Source organism: Ailuropoda melanoleuca, chromosome 19 (assembly GCF_002007445.2).
Source record: "Ailuropoda melanoleuca isolate Jingjing chromosome 19, ASM200744v2, whole genome shotgun sequence".
In the NCBI taxonomy this organism is placed as follows: domain Eukaryota; kingdom Metazoa; phylum Chordata; class Mammalia; order Carnivora; family Ursidae; genus Ailuropoda; species Ailuropoda melanoleuca.
The window spans coordinates 16,663,608-16,671,981 of NC_048236.1; the positions used below are offsets into that span (position 1 = coordinate 16,663,608).

Here is an 8,374-nt window from a genome sequence, read left to right on the forward strand (position 1 = left end):
GGAGAGTTCACATTATGAATGTTTCCCCAGCTTGCTAAAAATAGTAATTTTCCCCTGCTTAAGGAAGCATGTGCCTACTCTAAATATCTTGTTATTAAGGATAGAACTTTATGCTCAATTAGCTTAGCACAATGCAAAATACAGATTTATTTGGGGGAAGGTTCAATAAGAAAATTTGAAAAAGAGCTTACCATCAAATNGGGGGAAGGTTCAATAAGAAAATTTGAAAAAGAGCTTACCATCAAATTTTTTTTCACTTGACCTGATGAGACAAATCAAGCCCATGATGGTGATTTAATGGTGCAATCAGCAGTGTGTCAGAACTGACTGATGTGTCCCTTCAGAGGCTGGCAGGCAACTTGATCACCAAAGTCTCAGACAAATTTTTCCCAAAATCCCTCTGACTAACCAGACCCAAAGAGATTCTTTTAGTCAATTGTCTTTTGTTTTGTCCTTGAAGCACAATGATTTTTTGTTGTTGTTGTTCAGCCCCTCTGCTTTGAATTGAATAGCACACAGTGACCTCAAGATGTTATTTATGATGGAGAGCTACACCTACCTTTCAAAATGTCAAATGTGTAGGGGCGCCTGGGTGGCACAGCGGTTAAGCGTCTGCCTTTGGCTCAGGGCGTGATCCCAGCACTCTGGGATCAAGCCCCACATCAGGCTCCTCTGCTGTGAGCCTGCTTCTTCCTCTCCCACTCCTCCTGCTTGTGTTCCCTCTCTCGCATCTGTCTCTCTCTCTGTCAAATAAATAAATAAAATCTTAAAAAAAAAATGTCAAATGTGTAGTCAGGTGGCAAAAGCGATTTCTCTGTGGAGACTTAAGTAAGAAAGTAATAAATGTAATTTTCACAAAACACCAGTTTTAATCGCTATCAATGTGTTATAAACACAATGAAAGTTACCATTGGTACTGAGTCAGCACTCGATTGCCTTCTCTCCTTAGCTCTCACCTCCATGGCAGTAGGCCCGCTGCTGAGAAGACAGAACGCACATCACCAGTCCACGCATCAGCTGAGATCTCACTGCAATTCAAAGGTGAATCAAATGATAGTCTCAAAAATAAATACTGGTTTTCTCTTTCCCTATCATCTGTACATTTTGGAAAGTTTTACTAAAAGTTTTATGAAGTTCAAAGACATTTGTGTAATTTATCACGCACTTCCTGTTCTGCCTTCTAAGGGCCTTTGTAGAAGACTGGCAGAGAGGGAATCAGGGGGCGCCTGGGTGGCTCAGTCGTTAAGTGTCTGCCTTCAGCTCAGGGCATGATCCCAGGGTCCTGGGATTGAGCCCCGCATCGGGCTCCCTGCTGGGAGCCTGCTTCTTCCTCTCCAACTCCCCCTGCTTGTGTTCCCTCTCTCACTGGCTGTCTCTCTGTCNAAAAAAAAAAAAAAAAACTTAAAAAAAAAAAAAAAAAGAGAGAGAGGGAATCGGATTGTGGTACCTGAGAAGTTACAGGAAGTGCTGTGTGGTTCCTCTCGAGTCCTGCTACTCAAAGTACAGTCAGTGGGTCAGCAGCCCGGGCATCACCTGGGAGCTTGTTGCAAAGCAGACCCTCATGCCCACCTCAGAACCACTCTTAGAATAAGATCGCCAACGAATTGTATGAGCATTCGCAGAAGCAATAATTTAAAAGGCTGTTTTACTGGATTTGAATATGGGAGACTGACGGCTGCTTTACTTATGAGCCCATACGACTAGTGCCAATCCCTTAACCTTTCTGAGCCTTAGGTTCCGTATAATTCAATAATTCGTACATATCTGTGCTGACACCCAAGTGGAGCTATTATGAAGATCAAATTATGACTCACAGCAAGGTATCTGAGAACCTTAGAAAAGGTTCTCCCTGTTATCATTATTAATTTTTCCAATAGGGAACTCTCATTTCGCCAGTTCAAATATATCAACATTTTTCATTACCTTGTAAGTTAGTCTTTTTCATGATACTGTGATAAGGGTTTTTTTCTGAAGAACCTGCTTCATCCTTGCTGTCAGGCACATGGAGGGATTTTACTTTGCTGCCCCTAATGCTTTTTGTTGGGCAGGGCCACATGACCAATCTGGCCAGTGGTCCTGGACTCTAAGTGTCACTTTTCAGTAGGAACATTTATTTGCCAATGTAAGACTTTTCAGTGGTCTCTTCTCTCCTCAGCCTTGTCCTTCTAGATGGTGGAGTTTCCAGCAACCTGAGTCCCTGAGTATAGGTGAGATCCCTTGCTGGCATGTGGTGAACGTATGTCATGAATAGGAAATAAACGTTTCTGGCCTGAAGTCCCTGAGATTTTGGAGTATGTTGTTAATACACCGTAACCAAGTCTATAGTAATTGATAGACACATCTACTTTTCAGTGCTAACCCTCAAGCAGGGTGGTTTTCAATACTTCGATGAAACCATTAAGTCTTCTGGGCATACCTTCACAACACACACACACACACTATATATATATTCTGGGCATACCTTCACACACACACACACACACTATATATATATTCTGGGCATACCTTCACACACACACACACACACACACATACACACTATATATATATATATATATATATATGTATATAGTGAAGAAACTGTCTGATTTATTTTGACACCCCCTTAGTCTCTCTGATTCAGCTCTGCCTCTTCAATCTGCCCTACAGAGCTTAACCAAACTGATTTTCCTCAAGGGCTCTAGAATCCGACTACATATTCTGGTTCAGTATTGCAGATACGTCTCATGTGTTCTTTCATATTTCAACACAGAAACAGATAATTGATGACAGTAAGTTTTCCTGAAGAGACAAGATACACCCCTTATAATCATTCTTAACTCAGAAAATTTGAAAGCTTCTAATAATCCATCAAAGTAGACCAGATGGATGAAATAAATGTTGTGTTATTGGTCTAATTTTATCAGCTTAATGCCTAGGTAAATACTCCTTAAAATCTGGTCTCGTTTTTTTGATTCTCATTTTCATTTACTACAACTTCTCAAAAAATAACCTTTTCTCCAAACAAAACCCCCTCCACACTTTTTCCAACAAGTAAAATGCACAATGTGAAGTGTGATTGAGACCTTTTCTTTCCCTGGAGTTTAGCAGATTACAATGCAGATAGCAACCTGTTGAAAACTAATTTGCAAAATTGCCCAGCTCTTGTCATGAAACACTTGTGTTCCCAGGTATGAGAAGCCTCACTGATTTATCCATCCTTAGCATTTAGAAATACAAGAAAGGATAAGAATGAACAAAGCAACTTAGTTTCCCAGAGATCACTAAACTTGTCAGAAAACTTAAAATACAAGATCAGCGTGACCGAGGGCCTGAGGTTGTGGTTCTGCACTAATTACATCAAAGGACTTAAATAAGCAAATAACATTAATAATAATGATGGTAATAGTAACTATTATATATTAAATACTTACTATGTGACAAGAAGTGTGAGAAAGTGTTTCCTTGCATTTATTTTTCTCACCTGTCTTTAAGATAGGCTTTATTATTACTATTTTATGGATGAGGAAACCAAAACTTGAGTTTAATAAACTTGCCCAAGGTCACATTGTTAATAGATTTTGAAAATAGGACTTTCTTTTTTTCTTTTTTTTAATGTCCTAATATTGATCCTGTGAGTGAATGCTGTGTTTTTGTGGGGGGTTTTTTGTTTGTTTTTTTAAGATTTTATTTATTTATCTTACAGAGAGGGAGAGAGCCCGATAGGGGGCTCCCTCCTAGAACCCTGGGATCATGACCTGAGCTGAAGGCAGATGCTTAACTGACCGAGTCACCCAGTCACCCAGAAAATAGGAGTTTCTATCTCCAGAGCTTACATGCTTTACCCCTTTTGCAAGCCTGCTCTATGCAGTGAGACAGTAATGGTCACCCTCTTTGGAGTAATGGGGATGGGGGAGAATTGTTACTCCTTAGCTCTAGTTCCAACTCTAGTTTCAAGGGTCTGTTTGATTGTGGATAAGACCACTAATGTGCTTAAACAGCCAATAGCAGTTGGGACGCGTGGGTGGCTCAGTTATTTAAGCATCTGCCTTTGGCTAGGGTCATGATCCAAAGGTCCTGGGATCCAGTCCCACATCGTGCTCCTTGCTCAGCAGGGAGCCTGCTTCTCCCTCTGCCTGCTGCTTCCCCTGCTTGTGCTCTCTTGCTCTCTCTCTCTGACAAATAAAGAAATAAAATCTTAAAAAAAAAAAAAGACCTGTTCACTGTTGTATGGTTCACCATCTTTTACAAAACAGATGCTTTTCTGAGTAGCAACTTATGAACTAAATTTCTGTGCCTATAATCATTTTATATGTTTAAAATTGTCATTGACTAAATCTTTGCATACATATATTTTTCTAAAACAAAGAATTCCTTTTCTCAGGAAAGCAATAACTTGTTTATTTATTTTCCATTTTTATATATTAATATTTCTCAATAACCAATCTTTAAAGGAACTAGATTTCTAATTCCTTTTCTCAGGAAAGCAATAACTTGTTTATTTATTTTCCATTTTTATATATTAATATTTCTCAATAACCAATCTTTAAAGGAACTAGATTTCTGGGGCGCCTGGGTGGCACAGCACTTAAGCGTCTGCCTTCGGCTCAGGGCGTGATCCCGGCATTATGGGATCGAGCCCCACATCAGGCTCCTCCACTAGGAGCCTGCTTCTTCCTCTCCCACTCCCCCTGCTTGTGTTCCCTCTCTCGCTGGCTGTCTCTATCTCTGTCAAATAAATAAATAAAATCTTTAAAAAATAATAATAAAAAAATAATAAAGGAACTGGATTTCTCATTTCTCTCCACTGGTCATGTAAAAAATATTACCAAGTAGTTCATCAGTTATTCAATATTAAGTTCCAATTAATTAAGAAGTCTTCCAAGAAAATAAGGTTTTCCAAAGTCCAGTTTTCAATATATACACATCTATGAAATTGAGAACCCTAAAGAAGATGCTAAGGGATCGTGAAAGTGATGCAAAGATTAGAACCAAGAAATTCCAAACTTGTTCCCTGAAGACATTAGGAGTATATTTTATGTTTGTGAGCAGAAAGAATCTTGTTTATTATCATAATGTCTCTTGGTATTTTTTTGTGATATGACAACATAAATGCAGAAAGTAACTACTATCCTGAAAAAGCATTGATTTGATTTATCAAAAGATTCTAGCTACAACTTACATTTATCAGTACATATGACTTTGAGTTGCTCCTTTAACTTCTCTGAGGTATCTTTTACTCATCTATGAAACGGCCTTGACAAGTATATGAGATCATTGTAAGGATACAGTGAAACAGGCATATGAAGGAGCTTTATATGCTGTAAATTATTATTAAAAAAACAACTGGTTTTCTTTTGTAATAACTGTTGTTTAATCTGCAAAGACTAAAAATGTGTGTAACCCAGAGTAGTTGTTTTATCAATAAAAAATAACTAGATTAAGGCCTGTTCATTACTTGTCTATTTTGCCTTTAGGAACACATATTTACTGACTTCTTTTGCCTATCTCTGCACTTTATTCCAGTCTATACGATCTGCTAAGACCCAAAGAAGAAACATGGAGTTTGCGCGCGCGTGTGTGTGTGTGTGTGTGTGTGTGTGTGTGTGTGTGTGTGAGTGATTAGGAATAAGATTGCTAACTTTTTAAATGCCTGGTGTAAATCTTCTCAGTGTTTGCTAGTGACTATTTACCCAAATGGAGCTCATAATTACAATCAAATGTATAATTATATTTTTCTGTGATAAATGATTGGTAAACTAACTCTTGTGAAGGTGGCTCAATACAAAAGTTCTGAGTATTCCTTTGATCCCTTATTTCTTAGTATGTGGCACCATTAAAAACTACAGTATCTTGGTGAGAACTGGCAAGATGCCTGATAGGGTAGCATTATTTTGAAGCCTCATAATTAGAAACATTTGGATCTTCAGCACTCAAACTATGGAATAGGGTCCAAAACAGAGTATTATCACTAATTTCGTTCTCTAGAGGCAACTTCATAGTTTTGTTTTTGTTTTGTCCATAGTAAACAAGCTTCCAACCTCAGAGCTATTTCAGAAAGTAATTATTTAAAATGCATTTACATTAATATGGATTTCATTACTGAGAGTATATGGAAATGACTAGATAAGAGGAGACTTTTTTCAGGTAATTCATAGTTATTATTAACAATATGTGAAATCGGGGCTGCTAATTTTGAAAAGTGACAGAGTTTTCTAGCAAAATTTATTCTACTTTATTAAAATGTACTCAATGAGATTCACAAACGAAAATCAACTGTAGCAGTCTATTTCTGTAATAACATTTACAATTTTAATTATAAAATTAATTTTCCAGGATAGCAGGCTGAAATTAAATATTATAATATTTGTGTTGACTTTTTTTTTACTGGTTCACTCATCTAAATAATTAAACTTTTTGCCATTTTGTAAGTCCAAATAACATATTATAAATATTGTACCTGCAAAGCAGAGTCCTAGAAGGGTGATTTCTAAAGGTTCTTTTCTGAAATTGCCATATATTCTTTTTTCCCTAAAGATTTTATTTATTCACCTGAGAGAGACAGAGAGAGAGAGAACAGAGGGAGAGTGAGAGGGAGAAGCAGGGAGCCCGAAGCGGGGCAGATCCCAGAACCCTGGGATCACGACCCCAGCCAAAGGCAGAAGCTTAACCAACTGAGCCACCGAGGCGCCCCTGCTATAGATTTTGAGACTGTCTCATTGTTTTTGAATAATTACATCATACTTTAGTATTTGAAAGTTATTTAAAATTTTTCATTGAATTGTACCATAGCTACAGAGAGTAAACTAACTGAACCATAAGGGAACAGTTCAATCAGTTGCCACAGAGTAAAATCACCGATGCTGCAAACTCACAGATCAAGAAATAGGACATCATGAGCCAGGGCATCAGCCTTGGTGTCCCTCCCAATTCAAGCTTAATTTGTCTATGAACTTCTTTTTTTTTTATTTTTTTTTATTTTTTTTTTAAAGATTTTATTTATTTATTTGACAGAGATAGAGACAGGCAGCGAGAGAGGGAACACACGCAGGGGGAGTGGGAGAGGAAGAAGCAGGCTCATAGCAGAGGAGCCTGATGTGGGGCTCGATCCCGTAACGCCGGGATCACGCCCTGAGCCGAAGGCAGACGCTTAACCGCTGTGCCACCCAGGCGCCCCTGTCTATGAACTTCTAATACTGGGAAAAGGTTTTACAGTTTTTTAACTTTTTAGTACTTGTGTGGTATTATTTTTTTGTTAAGCTTCTTTCACTCGTTATTTTTGTGAGATTAATCTATGTGTTTAAATGTAGCAGTTTTTCCATTGTTTCGTATTAATATACCATCATTTGAATAGTCTCTGCTTTATCCATTTATATACTTTATTCACCTGTGTACTTACCTTTTTTATGTACATTGGGGTTTTTATAAATAACGCTGCCATTAGACCTCTGCTTCATGTCTTTTGGTTGTATATACCCACCAGCTGAACTACACAAATCCTATGTTATCTGGCTATCTTATCCATTAAAAAATTGATTGTTTTAAGGCAGGGGTCAGATTTATTTCTGTGTATATATCCAATTTTCCTAGCACAAGTTATAGAAAAGACCAACCTCCTCATCTCTGCAGTGATACCTTCTTCATAAATCAAGTGTCCGGACTATTGTGAGTTAGTTTATAGATTCTATTCTATATTATATTATTCTGTTTTCTTGAAAAACATTGACCTGTATTTCTTTTGATTTCTGTTGGCTCATAAAATAAATTAGGATGTGTTCTCTTTTTTTCTAATAACATCGGCAAAAGTGTGTGTGTGTGTGTGTGTGTGTGTGTGTGTCTGTTATTTTGTCCTAAATTGTATGGAAGAATTCAGCAAACCAGAACAAGAGTGTTCTTCATGGAAAGGCTTTAAGTTATAGATTTAATTTCTTCATTAAATATATAAAAACTGTTTAGATGTTCCATTTTTCTTCTTAATAAATTATATCTTTTAAGATATTTTCCTCTAGGATATTTTTAATTCATCTANCCCCAGCCAAAGGCAGAAGCTTAACCAACTGAGCCACCGAGGCGCCCCTGCTATAGATTTTGAGACTGTCTCATTGTTTTTGAATAATTACATCATACTTTAGTATTTGAAAGTTATTTAAAATTTTTCATTGAATTGTACCATAGCTACAGAGAGTAAACTAACTGAACCATAAGGGACCAGTTCAATCAGTTGCCACAGAGTAAAATCACCGATGCTGCAAACTCACAGATCAAGAAATAGGACATCATGAGCCAGGGCATCAGCCTTGGTGTCCCTCCCAATTCAAGCTTAATTTGTCTATGAACTTCTTTTTTTTTTATTTTTTTTTATTTTTTTTTTAAAGATTTTATTTATTTATTTGAC

At 37.3% G+C, this 8,374-nt stretch overlaps 1 long non-coding RNA gene across 1 annotated transcript in view; it reads left to right on the forward strand.

The window, feature by feature from the left end:
• The window catches only part of LOC117797153, a 48,651-nt gene that overhangs the window by 8,783 nt on the left and 31,494 nt on the right, over positions 1-8,374 (forward strand). The window contains exon 2 of the long non-coding RNA XR_004622052.1: positions 950-1,041. This is a non-coding gene — a long non-coding RNA (uncharacterized LOC117797153). The remainder of the gene's footprint in view (positions 1-949; positions 1,042-8,374) is intronic.